This window comes from Anser cygnoides, chromosome 25, assembly GCF_040182565.1.
Source record: "Anser cygnoides isolate HZ-2024a breed goose chromosome 25, Taihu_goose_T2T_genome, whole genome shotgun sequence".
Lineage (NCBI taxonomy): Eukaryota > Metazoa > Chordata > Aves > Anseriformes > Anatidae > Anser > Anser cygnoides.
The window spans coordinates 351,142-367,254 of NC_089897.1; the positions used below are offsets into that span (position 1 = coordinate 351,142).

Below are 16,113 nucleotides of genomic sequence, written 5' to 3' on the forward strand. Positions count from 1 at the left end.
TATGACTCTAGAAGGTCCTGTTTGGGAGCTAGAGGTGGCTGGGGGAAGACTGGGTGAAATCAGTGATCTTTTCTGCCCTCTGCAAAACATCTCCATGCTTGTCATAGACAGGCACATGAGCAGAAACCTGGAGTCATTACAGGCTCTGCATGTCACCGTGGGAAGGGGACGGGGCTGGCGTGTGTGCACCAGGAGGTGTCTGACTGCGCGGCTCTGAGACTAAGCTGGTGTCTGGGTATCTTCACAGCCCCCCCAGGGGCAGACTGCCTGACTCTCAGCAGAGCTGTGTCCTGCAGCATTTGTATTCCAGCAGAGCTAATAACCCAGGGCAGAAGACTTTCTGCATGGGCTCATTATGCTTGGCTATTTTATGCTTCCTAAAAGTGAACCTTCCCATCCATGCAGTGATTACTAGAAATAGCCATTTTTCCTCTTATTTTCTCTACATATATGGTTGGGTCCATCTGAGATAAGAAGGCAACCCTGGGGATGTTCAGGTCTTTGTCCCCATTGTCACCCCTGGGTGCCCACCTTGCGGACAGGGCTGGGAGCAAGTCCTGGTGCAGGTGGGGATGTGTCCGAGGACGTCCCCCAAACTCTTGGTACCTGTGAAAACAAGGAAAAAGAAAAGGGGGCATATGAGATTGTGAGTGTGAAGCCAGGATTTTTAGCACGTCACTTGGTCTTTGACTGCGTGGATGAAGAACTCACAAACCTAATCCCTGGCTTTCCTAGACAGGGAGTATAGGAGCGCCTGTATAGCGGGAGGTCAGCCGAGTAGGATAAATGGAGCAATACAGAGATTATTCGGGAAAATGGAGAGTGGGGATTAACACAAGAACCAGAGAGGATTTAGCCACTGCTGAGCTTGCTCTGCTTTGAAAACGCACAGGAGCACTTCCTGACAGCAGCTTTGCAGTGTCTTCATGGGATGTTTCAAAACAATAGGTCCAGCATCAAACAAAAGTGAAGGAGACAAAAAGAAATTAAATCGATGGCATTGATCAGCTACATTAGTTCTGTCTTTCCATCACCTGGGCCCAGCTGGTGTAAAAAAACAGACAAGAAACAAACTCGACCTCAGACTGCTGTGGTTGAGGGCCACGTTGGCTCCAAGGCAATGCCAAGGGCCATGGCTGGCTTGAGGAGATAAAACCTTCTTCCTAAGCAAAATTGCATCTTTCATTCAAAATCTGCATTTCAAAAAGAATCAGTACAGGGCTGGGCTAAACTGTGTGCCCAGCACTTTATATGTTAGCTTCAAGTGCTAAAACACTTGGCAGAGAGAGACTCCTCCTCATCTCTTTTACTTTAAAATGATGGCCCATTTCCATGATATTCTGAGCTGCAGCCTTAAAATCTGCAATTCAGGGACTGTCCTCTGCTGTTGTTAGGGACCTCCTTAAGGGAGTGCCTGCAGCGTGTAGCTAAATAAGCTCAGCTGTGGAATAAAGAGGGAATGGAAAACATACAGGAAGTTTTGCACTGAGATGAGGTGTAATGCTCTTCTCCGCAAATCAGGCTTGATTTGGGAATTACAGGGCAAAAAATTGGTTCTGTGTTGATCAGGGGGACACAAGGAGAAGCCTTCCTGCTGCCCTTTAAGTCTGTGTTTTGTCCTAACATCAAAGCAGATGTGGGGAAGCCCAGATCATGTTCTTAAGTTCTTTGTCAAATAAAAATGGATTTATTCTGTGCTTTGGAGACACAGCTTGGGGGAAGTTTCCCCAAAATAGCCAGACTTAAGCTATTGGCATTTTTGAGCAATAGTTGACCAGGAACAGGAATTTTTGGTAGTGTGAAGCTCTTTTTGGGTGCTTTAATAACAAGTCAGCTTTTTAGAAGAGATCACTGCAGTGATGAGTGCTGAGATTTTCACCCCTCCTAGATTTCAGTATGACTTTTGCAGGATGCCCAAGGTACTGGCTCATACACTGCATGCCACAGCTGGGTCTCCAAACTGTGTCACCTCCCTGCACTGCTCCAGAGGGGTGACAGCTGGAAACCAGGTCAGCAAGATAGATCACATCGACTGTGCCGTGGTGGGGGTGGAAAGGTAGATTCTCCTCAGTAAAGTCTGTAATCATTGCACTTACAGGCTGACCTTATGCAGCCGGGACCTGGCTTCTCTCAAGATTTGGGATCTGGGGACAATTCAAGGTAAATGCAGGAGATGAAATTTGTCTTGACCAGTTCATTCTTTGACTAAAAACCAAACAAACAGACAAAACCCCTATATTTTGGGGAGCTGATGTGTGCTCCTGCAGTCCTTCTTTCCCTCCCGCCTCTCCTGGTTGCCTGGGGGAGCACATGCTCCTTGTCATGCTGAAAGGGATATCCCCTATGTGTGGCGGTGTCCCCCTGCCCCTGTGTCCCCTTGCCGTGCTCCATGATCATGTGCAGGGACAGCTGGCTGGGGACACAGACCTTGTGCCACTCGGCAAGATCAGGAGGCTTAATGAAGTCAGCAAGAGACGTGCTGGGTAGCCCCGTGTGCAGGATTTGGCACAGATAATCCATCTGCCCATAAACATGTTGCAAACCTCAGCCATGAGGAATGCTGCATCAGCAATGGAGCCTCCCTGGAGGCCACACGTCCTACGTAGGCACAGCCTGGCCGGAGGGGATGTGGCGGCGCTCGGGAGAGGCACCCGTCCTCAGAGCCCAGCCTCGGCCTCCAGCTGGCATCGCTGTCCCGAAATCAGCTGTGCATGTCCGCAGGGCCCCGGCTCCCCGGTGCTGGGGAAGGCAGATCCCCAGGAAACAACGAAATGCTAACAAAGAACTGTCAGCGGAGCAATTAATTACTGTGCACACTTCCTCTTGCCCCAGTTACCTGGGGAGGAAATCTTGCTTGGGGAACATGCGTGCATGCACACGCACCTCCCTCCCTCTCTGACTTGGATAACAGCTCACATTTTTCCATTGAAACTCCCTAGTCTTCCTAGAGATTTTGGGGGGATTTCCTGTGAAATGTGGTTTTTCACATCAATTTATAAGGGTGTGCAAACTTTAATGAAATCAGAATGTTTCCTTCTGGTTTTGACTCCCATGAAGTATTTTATATAATGTTATTATGAATGAATTTTTTTGGAGTGAACGTCTCTCATCTTCGAGACCTTTATTTGAGTTGTATCAGATTTCAGAAGAAGGGGGAAAAGTTGCCTTTAGCCAAAAAAGAAAAAAAAAAAAACCTGAGAATTTTCAGCAAGAAAGGAATAGTTTGGGACAAATGAGGAGATGCTTACTTGGATTTGGATATTTGATGTAAAGATCCCTATGGATCCAACTGTCCTAATGGCAAACAAGAACCTTAATTTTGCTAAAATTTGGTAAAGTTGCTGTGAATTCAGGGACAGCTCTTTGGAGATTGCAGGGTCTATCCCACCGAAACTTTATGCTCTGCACTAAAATATTTGTTGTTCTGTTCTAACTGTAACATGCAGCAGCGGCATAGCATGGCAGAGGTTTGAGAATACTGTGTAAGAAATGACCCGTATAGCTTATTGCATAGTAGAGATAATACTAAGGAGAGAATATTTTGTTGCTATATGTTGAACACCATACAAAATAACTTTGTAAATTCATCCCTACAATTCCTGGGATAAATCCTGAGCCTCTAAGGACTTTAGCATTGATTTAATATATATATATATATATTCATAGGTAAACTGAAAGCAAAAATAGCAGCTTGATTTCTTACAACATATAACTAGTTTCCATAAATATTTTTGCACAATGCTTGACTGCTTTGAGTTACCATGAACTGCTGCTCCTGCACAAATCCTTCCAGAGATGTCTTTCAACTAAAATTGTTCCCCAGCCATATAGAATGATAGAATCACAGAAAAAAACATTGGAGCTGCTACTGTACATATCCAATAGCTATATGGGTAGCACTGTGTCAGCTTTGCAACGGTGGGAATAACAGAGGTTATTTTTAATATTTAAAAATTTTTCACAGTGTGATTTACATTGTTATACAGGGACGAAGGATTATACCTGCCTTTTGTAAGCCTAGGAACTAACTTTCTTTTGTCATCCTCTAGCAGCATCCCTGTAAAAATGGGAATTGCTGCAATGGAGCAGCAAGGTTGGAAAATACCTTAAAGCTGATCCATGCTGTTAAGCCCGAATCTGTTACGAGATGTTAGGCTAAACACGAGGAGCAGATTTGGGATTACCTGTGAAAACTGTCCTCATTTTTCTGTGTAGGGAGTAAGGGTTGATTGGGAGCCATTCGGAGCAAAGAGATTCTGCAGAAACATCTTCCCCATGCAAGGAGTGTTACATCCCCCAAGTGCAGCAGCCTCCCGGGCTGCCACCCAGGTGATTTTGCCAGCTGTGCACTTGCTCGGATGGGCTTTTCTGCTTTTCCCCATGTAACCCAAGTGCTTCAGCCAAATTTGAGTTTCCAGCCCTCCCAGCTCTGCCTGCAAGCTGCAGAGAACCGATGGGGCTCTGGTGTGTTTTTGGGACCTCTTCAAAGAAATCAGAGGAAACAGGTGGCCCCAGCCCAGCAAACTCCCCATGAACTCATCTTTTACCCATGGTGTTAGGGCGAAGCAGCCTGTTTGGAGTCCCAGGAGGAAGACAGGCTGAAAACTGCAAACAGCAATGTCCCAGAAATCCCTGATGACCTGTCCTGTGGATGTCATAGACTTTATCAGCAAGGGTCTGCATGCATCCTGGTAAGATCCTCTTCGGCACTTTCCCACAGTACATTGAATTAGTCATCCTGAATTATTCAGATCTAGTTGAGCAAAGCCTTGTCTCTGCCTTTACTTTTTTTTTTTTTCCTTAGCCTGAAAACCTATATTTAAATATGAAGGAGTGGGAGTAATTTTTAATCGTGGCTTTATAATTCCTAAAAGGCAGGGAGGTAAAGCCCTAGCAGACGGCTGCTTCACAAGCATGCTGTTGCAGTCCTCCACCGCATTGCATGAGTAAAGCCTATGTCGAGCACTGCATGCACTGGGCTCTACCTTGCTTTGCACCTCTTGTAGTGTGCTGCATGTGTGGAGATGCTGGCAAAGCCTTTATGGGTTTATGTGCTTTGTTTCCATCTCAATACTCTTTTGGATTTCCCATCTCACCCACGTCTGATGCCTCTTACCCATCTCACCATTTTAAGCCCATAGAACTGCATAATATTTGGGAGGCAGGGCAGTACTGCTGCTCAACAGAGAGGGACGGCAGAGCTTCAATAAGCTCAGATGCCATGGTAGAAAGGGGATTTATGGGAGGCAAATTCAGGAAAAGAAACTGGGTTAGATTTGGGGCTGGTTTTGGATAGCAAGAGAGGAGATGTGCACAGCCAGGGCCACCCAATAGGTATCACAGATCAGCCTTGCCTCCCTCAGCTGTAAAAGGAGCCGGACACGAAATACTCTCTGAAACACAGATATCACCCATGCAGTTGGGGTACAAGGGTCCAAAGCCACAGGACACTAAATGGACACCAAGTGTCTGACCCAAGGACACGCAGGAGGTGGTGGCAGAGTCTTCAAGGCTTGTGCCAAACTCTCCCCACCCTCATCACAACCTGCTTCACCATCCCATCAGCATGAGCTGGGGAGGTTTAGTCTGGCCTTGTAATCCTGATTTGGAGCTTTATTATAAATTACTTTAGTCTCATCTGCCATTTTAAATTGATTCGTTATGCTAAGTACTTGCCAAATGCATAATGAGGGGCTAAATCGGTCTGTATGTAACAAGGCAGTGATTTAATTATTCCTAGCACTCTCACTCTGACAAAAGCCTCGATTGTTGCTGTCACTTGTGTTTTGGGACCTTCATGCACACGCACACAAAATCTGTTGGAGGCACTTCACAGTTTCTAGCATCCACCCTGTTATTTATTATTATTATTATTATTATTATTATTATTATTATTGCTGTTTTCAGCTTCCTCACACATGAGTGCAGGGCTGAGAGTTTGCCCCGTGGGGATTTGCATTAATGAGAACTGGAGCAGCTTTCAGGAGGATCGCAGCTCCGGCTTTTCCCATCCATTCACAAAGTCTGTGTGGCTGCTCACAAAGAGTGACAGCAGAAGTGAAAATGAATCAAATAAAGGGGCTGTTAGCCACAGCACATCAGAGAGGGCCTGAAAGCCTTCGGACTGACCAGCAAGAAAGCTTTTATTTTTTCTAATAAATGTTGAAATCCATCCACACCCACAGTGGGATCTAAAATGCAATTAAGGTGTGCAGTGTCACGGTTTTGGCTGGGATAGAGTTAATTTTCATCACAGAGGCTCATATGATGCTGTGTGTAGGATTTTTGATGAAAATAGTGGTGATACCGCACTGACAGTTTCATTGTTGCAGAGCCGTACAAGCAAGGACTTTTCTACCTCTCATGCTGCCCTGCCAGCTGGGGGTGCACAAGGAGCTGGGGGGACACAGCCGGGACAGGTGACCCCAACTGGCCAAAGGAACACCCTAGAACACGTAGCGTTGTGCTCAGCAATAGCAGCTAGGGTAAAGAAGGAGGAAGCGGGGGACGTTCAGAGTGGTGACATTTGTCTTCCCCAGAAACTCTTACACCAGACGAGCCCTGTGTCCCGAAGAGGATGACTACCTGCCAGCCAATGGAAGTAGTGAAGTTTCTTGCTTTGCTTGCGCACACAACTTTTGTTTTACCTGGTAAACCGTCTGCATCTCAACCCATGAGCTCTTGCACTTGTACATTCCCAATACTCTCTCCCATCCCACTGAGAGTGGAGCGAGCGTGTGGTGCTGAGCTGCCTGCTAGGGTTAAACCACAACATGTGGATAACAACCACCACCAGCCTCACCATGTCTTCCCTAAGTTTCAGTGCACTCCACAAAGGACCATCGACAGCTGCAGCCCATTTTACATGTGGGGAGACTGCGGCACCATTTCCCCAAGTCATTACAGAGTGTCTGTGGCAACAAGGAAGTAGGGTGATGGCTGGCAGCCGGTACGGCAGTCAGGCATGAGGGACGTGGGGTTTCCTCCTTATTCCCAGAGATTTTGTGTATCACCTTTGGAAACAGTCCCAAAGCCTTAGGTCGAATGGACCAAGGAATAATGAACTAAACCAGACCCAGATCTGGGCACTTGGTTGAGCCCTTCAGCCTTTCCCCGACCCTGGAAGCAGAGCACAGGCAAACATTTGTAGTTCAGGCATCTGGAAATGGCCAAGCAGCTCCTACTATCCCCGCTCTTTGAATTTCTCCCTGTCCTTGGGCCAGCTGGTGAAGGAGGTGTTTGCACATCATCTTTTGGGGCATTCCTGCACACTTCAGAGCTCAAAAGCCCTTTCATCTCTTTGCTTTGGAGATTCGGATAAGCCTCAGGTCCAAACCGAAACGCTGCTCAGTCTCTCCATCACACTGCAAAAGGCTGGGAGTTGCAGGAGCCGTAAACTTTCCTTCCCAGCTCCATCATGATGAGACACCAGCACAACGGCTGGCAGTGGGGCCAGGAGCTGCCATGAATCATCCTCATTAAAAAGCATTTACAATTCAGCGTTGCAAAGAGGCCTCGCGCTGTCTTCACTGGTATAATAGGGCTATTAAAAGCTCCCGTGTCAAGCAGGCGGCAGACAGACATGCACGAGTACAGGCTGAAACCCCGCCGCAGAGAGCGTGGGGTAGGCAACGCGTGCTCTCGCCCCGTCCCCGTGCGTGGAGCAGGAGGAGGCGGCTGGATCTCCTGGCAGCATTGCTCCCTGGCGCGGATGCTAGAGGAACCTGGCCTTACAGCACGGGGGCTCCTATGGAGGTTTCCCAATATGTGATGGTTGTCACCAGCCAGTGAACAGGGGAGAAAGGAGGATTGTGTCCCATCACAGCGGTGGCTGTAAAGACGGGACAGGCTGTGGCATCACAGCTTGCTGCCACCCAGGGCGTGGGTAGAGCTCACGGGGGAGGCAGAACTGGTGTTCAGCATTCTCCCAAATCCCCAGAGCCTCCGTACCCCTACGGCCTGGGCTTTGCCACCCTCATGCATTCCCCAGCTGTGAGTCAGAGCTCACCCTCTGCTCTTCCCCCTCCCCAAAACTGTCAGGCACCACAGGAGGCTTTTGGAGGAGGATAATAATGTCTTGGGCTGGGTTTGTTCTGTTGCTCTGCACAAGGGCTAGAAACTCAGCCTCCAAGTGAATGGTGAAGTCTGCCATTGCTGCTGGTGGTATGAGTTGGGGTCAGAGTAAGAGGGGAACCAGCTCAGACACTGCGAAGTTGCCAGCAGTTTCACAGTGTGTTGGGGGCAGCTAGACATCCTCCTCGTGATGGACTGGATCCTACAAAAGCAGAAATAAATCCTGGCAATTCCAAAAGCATCTCCAAGATTTGGTATTTCCTACAAGGGGTGTCACTGAGCTTTATTCCCATGGTGGCACCCGCAGGAGTGCATCCCGGTGGGGACCTGTGGCTCCCTCCCTGTTCCCTCCCTTCCTGCCAGACTCCCATTACTCTCCATCCAAAATGACTTCACCAGGAGGAAAAGCTGTGAGAAATGATGAAGTCTCTGACTTCCTCTCTCGGCTGTTCTGGTTCTCATTTTGTGCTTCTGCAAGAGAGGAAGGGGAACAAAGCAGCAGAAAAAGTGCAAGATTTGCATTAAAAAGGAAAGCAAGCAGCAAAGAAATAAGGTCAAAGAAAAGGACAGAAGGGACCTTCAGTTATTTTTGAAGTTATTTAAGATGGTCTTCTCAAGTTTCCCCCCTTTTCTTGCTATATGTAGGCTGTTAATAATTCAGTGGTTTAGATTTGCAGCAAAACCATCCATCTCGACAGTCATTTCTGTTTTTAATGACTTTAGTGTATTAATGGTGGGTACTGCCTTTTGAACTGAAATGAGTTCATTTGTGAAATTGAACTTGCCTTGGTGTGCACTGATACTTTTTTCATGTGTTCATTTATAAGTGAGATTTTTTTTTCTTTTTTTTCTTTTTTTTTGGGGGGGGGGAGGGGAATGGGAGGCAGCTGGGGGATACAGAGAGGGAAGGAATAGCAAGATTCTTCTGGCAATGCCTTTTATTAAGGGTGAGCTGCGAAAGCGAGGCAGGCAGTGAGTCAGCATCCTCTCCTGCCTCTGCTGGCTGCTGAACTGTTGCTGGGGTTACTGTCACAGGTGACAGCGGATCAGCCCTGCTGGTGTCCCCAGGCTGAGCAAGGACCTGGTTTTCCTGATATATCAGAGAAAAGAAAGCAAATGGCGAAACTGTAAAAAGACCCCTCACAAAAAAAATCCCCCAGTTGGTTGCTTTGTCATTTGGGGCTTAGAGAAACGGAAAAAAGCAGTTGCTTTTACTTTTGCTTTGCAGGTTAATTAAGAAAAATCATTTGAGAGAATCTTGTGTTAATTGCTAGCAGATCCCTTTCATTTTTACTAGCCCTGCTTGTGCCTTGCCAAAAGACCACTGGCCAACAAAATGAACGCAGCCACTGTGGCACCCATGGGTGATCTGGCAGGACAGTGCTACCCCGTCACACAGCTCCCAGCATCACACCCCTGGGTCCCAACAAGGGGCTTGTCTGCCTGCTTGTCTGCAACACAGTGACATGTCTGCCACCCTCCCGCTTTCAGTGTCTTCCTCATTGCAAATGACTCTTGTTGTGGAGGGAATTTCAGAGTGAGTTGCCAGTTTCTCAGAAATGGGCTCTGCAAGGAGGGGAATCCTCAGCAAGAACTGGTAGCTACGAAGCAGAAACCTGTAAAGGATTAAGTTGCAGGGCTGAGCTTCCGAGCTCAGGTCGTTGAGCTCTCCTGCACATTCGGCAAGATGCTGCACAATCTCCTCTGGTCTGAATTTCTGCTGGTTTTGTTTTCCCAGCTGGGAACGTAGCCTTTGCCCAAGGGCTGGGAAGCACTAAGCAGCTCCAGCTTTACCTGAACGCAGCGCTGGCTGGCAGCTTTGCAGATTTACCAGGATCCAGATGTTACAGCCAAATGCAAACCAACTTGCTGCCTGGTTTTGAAAACTGTTCTGTGCTTGCAAGCCCTTTGCAAATGCAGAAAATAACATTCAGCTTTGCAACACACTACAGCTGAGGAGGAGTTTTTCATAACGAGCTGATTCCCAGCACTGGTGGTCATGGGATAAATTCACCGTGAAGATGTGGGAGGTAGACAGAAGGGCTTTCAGGCAGAAGTGAGTTTCCTCTGGACTACCAGCTAGAAAGTGAAAGGTGACACTATTAATGTTTAATGTAAGGTTGGTTTGCTTTTGTTTGTTTGTTTTTTGGTTTCAAAACACTGTACAAACATTAATTAGCTTAAACCAGGACTACAGTAATATATTTTGTCTGGTGATGTGTGCAAGTTTTAATTTTCTTTTTAGCTGTTTCCTTTGAGATTGAAAGCCTGAGGACCATGTTGCCAGGGGATCCAGCCACTGGAGCATCCCTGTAACACTGCTCTATGTTTGTAGGCATGCAGCAGCTGCCCCGTTTCTTTCCCTGACTTCATCAAACTCTAACGGAAGTTGGATGGCTTCAGAATAATTTCACCAGTGAGTTCGCTGCTGTGCTTGTTAGAAGGTGGAAAGGGATGTGCTATGAGATGCTTTTCTCTCTCCTCTCAGCTTTCTCATGCCCTTCACATTCCCCATTGTAACCACCAGCAATTTTACCTCTGGTAAAATCTTCACTGTGATTTTAGTGGAAATCAGAGAACTTCCTGGATTGGCTTTTTGGGCTGCCACTGCTACGTGGGGTGGTTGGGACCCGGAGCTGGGTAGGTCTGGATCTGGACTCCCCAGTCCTGCCGGCCATAGGGGACTGGGATGCCCTGAGGGACCACCCTGGTTCTCCAAGAACCACACTTGCATGAAGTTGAGTTCCTTGTGCTGGCTCCTTCCCCATGCAAGATTTGCAAAACTATAGCTCTTCCCCAATGACATTAAAGACCTGGTTAGTGGAAATTTGTACACATTCCCCCCCCAACACAATGTGATGCTAGAGCATTATCCCACGTTATTTGTTCCCAGGCTGTGTTGATCACACTCCTACAAGCTCAGAGTTCATCCCTCTCCTCTCCAACACAATATTCACTGAACTAGCAAATGAAAAGTCACAACACAATTTGGAGTACTGGGGAAAGGTGAAGAGATCCAAGAGATGCAACATGCTTGGAAAGCCCTTGCCTGCTTTCCAGGTGGCGGTGCAGACATCGCGGGAACCTGTGTGCTGGTGAGACAGCTCATGTCCTCCACCGGTCTCCTCCTTGCTCTGCTCACACTGACCTCATTGCTGGGAGTCCCTGGTGCCAGGGACAGGAGGGGTAAGGTGGGCTCCCATCCCAACCACGCAGCACACAGACTGGGGAAAATCAGGCAATGTCTGTGATGCATTTTTTTTTCCTTTCTGAATATAACTGGCTAAACAGTGGGAAAAAGGTGAAGGGCTCATGTTCCAAAAACAAACATTTGAGCCTTTACAAGGATGTTTTGTGGCACAGCGACAACTTGTAGATTCTCCACTGTTTCTTTGCAAACCAAATGGTGTTATTTAAGATCAGAACTGTTTGTGCAGCTGAACAGAGTTGGGCAGCAATTCACCCTGAATGTCTTGAATTTCAACTGAAAATTTCACTTAAAATATTGTTGCGAAGAGACCAGTCCTGTGGTTTAGGGCAGACTGCTCCAACCACATTGAGACGGATGGCTGGGCTTGGCTGTCAGAGAGGCTGATATCAGAGTTTTTGCTGCTGTCAGCTTTGCTTGGCATAAGTAGGCTGCAAACGCTGCCTTGTGCCAGCTCACTGGACGGGATGAGTGTCACCAAACCCAAGCAGAAGTGACATTCCTGGAATAAATTATTCAGCAAAGCACAAGGAATGACTCCTCCTGCCCCAAACAGGTGCTGTCACATCTCTGCACCCAGCTTTTGCCTGACTTAGGGCTGATGCTCTCCCTGCATCATGCGAGAGCCGCCAGGCAGCTGCTTTGCATCCTGCTGACTGTGCCAAAATGCAGCCATCCAGCACCTGTGTGGATGTTCGTAAGTCCGTAATGAAAACGCAGCACCACTGCCATGCAATCTCCATGGATTTGTGGTTAAATTGCTTTGTCAATGTAATCTTATATCTTAATGACCAAATAATGGCATGCAACAGGAGCTGCATAAGAAGTCACTGGATATCATTTTGCTGTCATTGTGAAGGCCCTGGAACATGATCCTCATTACAGGGGAATTTGCATTAACATTGTTTGGCCAACATAATCCCACCCCATAATCACATTTTTAGTATATTAAAATAGGTCTGACTCTATCCTGAGTTTTAACCCCTTGGACCCCTTGGTCCCCAAAGCATTGGATGGGATTTAGCTCAGGAGCTCCGTTAAAGCCGATGGAGCCACCACATGAAATCACCAGGCAACGCAGAGTAATTTGGCTGATCTTGTTTAGCCACAAAATCTGGTTCTTTGATGGCAAAGTAATGCAATACTCCTGCTAAATCCACAGCACCGTGGAAAAAGAAAAAAAAAAAAAAAAGAAAAAAAAGTTCCTGTCTGTGCTTGGCTATTTTGGGATGGCAGTTTGATTTTCACTTCCCCCATTTACTAATAGTAATGATTGTTCTCTAAAGATGTGCTGCCTTTGTTAGCTGGATTGCTGCAGTAGGAGAGGACCCCATGTTTTTGGCACCCATTGTGATTGGTGCTAAATGCCCTGTTAAGGGTTTGTATGGATCTTGCAGGAATGCTCTTCACCTGTGCTGACTTTTAAGCAAGCCGCAGTATTCAGAAAGCATTGATTTTTGCTCCCTATCCTAAGTTTCTGTATCTTTCTCATTTTTTCCAACCGTGAGCTCAGCGAAAGACTTCTGGTGCAGGATTTAAATAGACTGTAAGTGGGAGGCGAGAAGTATTCTCCTAGTGTACAGATGAGAAACTGAGGCATGGAGAGATTCAAGGATTTGCTCCATGACTGACCGACACCCGGAGTCTAAGACAGGGACAGGAGCAAGGGCCACACGCTTTATGGTTAGAACACCAGATTCATTTTGGGAAATCAAGATTCACTTCCCATGCCTCCTGCTGCCTCCTGGGTGGCATTGGCAGAGGCAAGTAGGGCAGAATTTGTCACCCCAGAGGTGTTACCCTCATTTAGTGCTTTTGTGGCTTGACAGGGAAATGATGCGATAAGATGCCTGATTTGAAGGAAGCCAGACATCTGTGAGCCCATCTCTGTGTACACTGGGATGACAGCACTTCTCTCCTGGATGGGTCATAGAATCGTAGAACGGTTTGGTTCGGAAGGGATCTTAAAGATCATCTAATTCCAACCCTCATGCCATGTGCAGGGATACCTTCCACCAGACCAGGCTGCCCAAAGCCCCATCCAACCTGGCCTTGAACACTTCCAGGGATGGGGCATCCACAGCTTCTCTGGGCAACCTGTTCCAGTGCCTCACCAGCCTCATAGTAAAGAATTTCCTCCTTACACCCAATCTAAACGTACTCTCTTTTAGCTTTAAGCCATTAGCCCTTGTCCTATCCTTACACCCCCTGACAAAGAGTCCCTCCCCAGCTTTCTTGCAGCCCACTGTAGGCACTGGAAGGCTGCTGTAAGGTCTCCCCAGAGCCTCCCCCTCTCCAAGCAGAACAACCCAAACTCCCTCAGCCTTTGTTGGAGAGGTGCTGCAGCACCTTCATCATCTTGGTGGCCCTCCTCTGGACTTGTTCTAATAGGTCCATGTCCTCCTTATGCTGGGGGCCCCAGAGCTGAAAGCAGGACTCCAGGTGAGGTCTCATGAGAGCAGAGCAGAGGGGGACAATCCCCTCCATCACCCTGCTGGCCACGCTGCTTTTGGTGCAGGGTACAGTTGGTTTTCTGGGCTGCAAGCGCACATTGCTGGCTCTTGCCAAGCTTCTTGTCAACCAACACCCCCAGGTCCTTCTCCCCAGGGCTGCTCTCAATCCATTCTCCACCCAGCCTGTGTTTGTGCTTGGGATTGTCTGCACAAGAGAGAAGGTGGGGATGGCAGGACTGGTCACTCTGGAGCCAGAAGTAGTGATGTAGGACTTACTGCCCAGCTGCAGAGCAAAAAACTGTAATTAAATCAGGGATAAGCCGGCAGGGAAGAAACAGCTGAAGGTTACAGCAAAAGCAAGCAACTAAACCTGGCTGAAGCAAACTAAGCAGAGCATGGGTATAGCCTCCATTCACCTGTTTTAGCTGCATAACCTGTGTTACTCCAAGTTAATTTTGAGAAGCTGAGTTGGTGCTGAGCTCTCTGATGCTTAAGGTCCTCTGCAGACCCATTTGCAAAAGTTTCAGCTCTGCCCAGGAGGTAATGAGTGACCCAAGTGGCAGTGTTGACCCTTCACCTGTAATGTTTGCACAGAATTAGGATTGAGTATGGGTACAAGCAGCAGAGGTAGGTCAAGGTGAAGTCATGCTTCCGAAACAACGTGAGAATTGTCACGAGTGAGTTAATCCTGTCCCAATGGAGCAGCTGGAGCTTTGTGCTTTCCCTGCTGTGGGAGGAGAGACAATACATTTATGGTGTATTAAGGTATTATTGTAGCAGTGTTAATGCTGAAAGGTTTCTGATCCTCAGAAATAAAGAATAGCAAATTTGTCCCAGATTTGTCAATGGAGGCAGGTTCCCATTCAGAACGAGGGAGGGCAGAACTCCCCAACATGCGCAAGTGATGAGGCTGGAGGACACGCAGCCCTGCATGGGGCTAGCAGGGGACAAGGCAGGGGTGGGGTGGAACAAGGCCAAGCCCAAAACGCTCCTTGAGATGGAGTTTGGCAAGGTTTCAAGGCAGGGAACCCATGCCTGGGACCAGCTGGGGGTTGGGATGAAGGGTCTGGAGGCTTTCTGTGCTCAGGGAGGAGTCTGAAGGAGTGCCCCCATGGGCTGGTCTGGCAGTGGGAAAGGTGAAGCTGTGTCCTCTCTGCTTGGAAATCCACCCCGAAAAGGCCACTGAATGAAGAGTTGCTTTCTCTTCTGCTTTGTAGTAACTGCAGCTGATGTTGTAGGTCAGCCTGTAGATCATTGCACAGGGGAATTTCCTAAATGGCCTTTAGGAATAAAATTAAATTTGTTGAGAACAGATGCAACAGAAGAATTGGATGAAAAAGCAGAGAGGATCTCACAGGGGAAGGATGTGGACATCTTGCATTAAACAGAAAAGCCACAGCCTGGAGGAGTGTTTAATGCTGCACTTTGCAGGAAAGCAATGGGGAGACTGCAGAGATGTCCCTTCCCCTGGACTTTTATCAGCACTGGTTGTCCTGGACCCAAACTGACCCCACGCCTCTGCAACCATGCTCAAATCTCCTGGTTTGGGACACAACCTGGGCTGCTTGACCAACTGTGGGCTTGGTGCTGTGCCTGTGTGCAACCTCCCCCCAGGGATGCCTGCAGGGCTGGCGGTGCTGTCACTCCAGCTGTAGTGAGCTGCTGGCCTGGCAGAGCTTAATTAGATTTGACAGGATTAGGTGGAAGCAGCGAGGAAGAAAGAGGGCCAGGCGGCCACGCAGTGCCTTGGGCCATTGGGCTGGAGCCCCCCAGAAATCTTTGAGCCAGGTGATGCTGGACCAGAGCTGCCCAGAGCTGAAGGACTAATGTCTGCTGCTGCGCTGCAGCTGATGGGGGGACCGCTCCGTCCTCCGCCTGGTTCTAAGGGAAGGGCTTTTCCCAGCAGCATCCTGAAGGTACATGGCTCTCTCGATAGGGCTGGCACTGATTTCCGAAGAATTTACCCCCAGCTGAGATCCAGAGTAAACTGTTGCAATTACAGACGTTATGCCTTGTTGCCTCAAGCCTTTTGTCATCACTAAATGTTTATGGTATAAAGCAGCCTTGTTTGTTTGTCTTCGACCAGATGACAGTGATTTATTGGCAGAAATCCTAGCAGAGGAAAGAGATGAGCCAGACAACTCTGTAAGTGCTACGCATGTATGCAGGGAGCAGATGATGGCTGTTGCACGATCACGAAACCTGCAGGGAGCAGTGTCTAGGTCTTGGATACGAACGGTTGTTTCCAGGATTTTTTTCCCATACTCTAAACAGTAATGGCACTTCAGGGGTTAAAGATGCCATGGAGCTCGGTTTCCTGCTTTGTCCCATGTGATGCTGTGTGGAATGGGAGGGATGCTTTGCTGGAAGCATGTTGCT

The 16,113-nt window shown here is 48.0% G+C and overlaps 1 long non-coding RNA gene across 1 annotated transcript; it reads left to right on the plus strand.

The window, feature by feature from the left end:
• The first annotated feature begins 10,094 nt into the window (after positions 1 to 10,094).
• LOC106048456 (uncharacterized) lies at positions 10,095 to 11,623 on the plus strand. Its single transcript, XR_001214197.3, has 3 exons — positions 10,095 to 10,192; positions 10,409 to 10,489; positions 10,967 to 11,623. It is a non-coding gene; the product is annotated as an uncharacterized lncRNA (long non-coding RNA).
• The last annotated feature ends 4,490 nt before the right edge of the window (positions 11,624 to 16,113 follow it).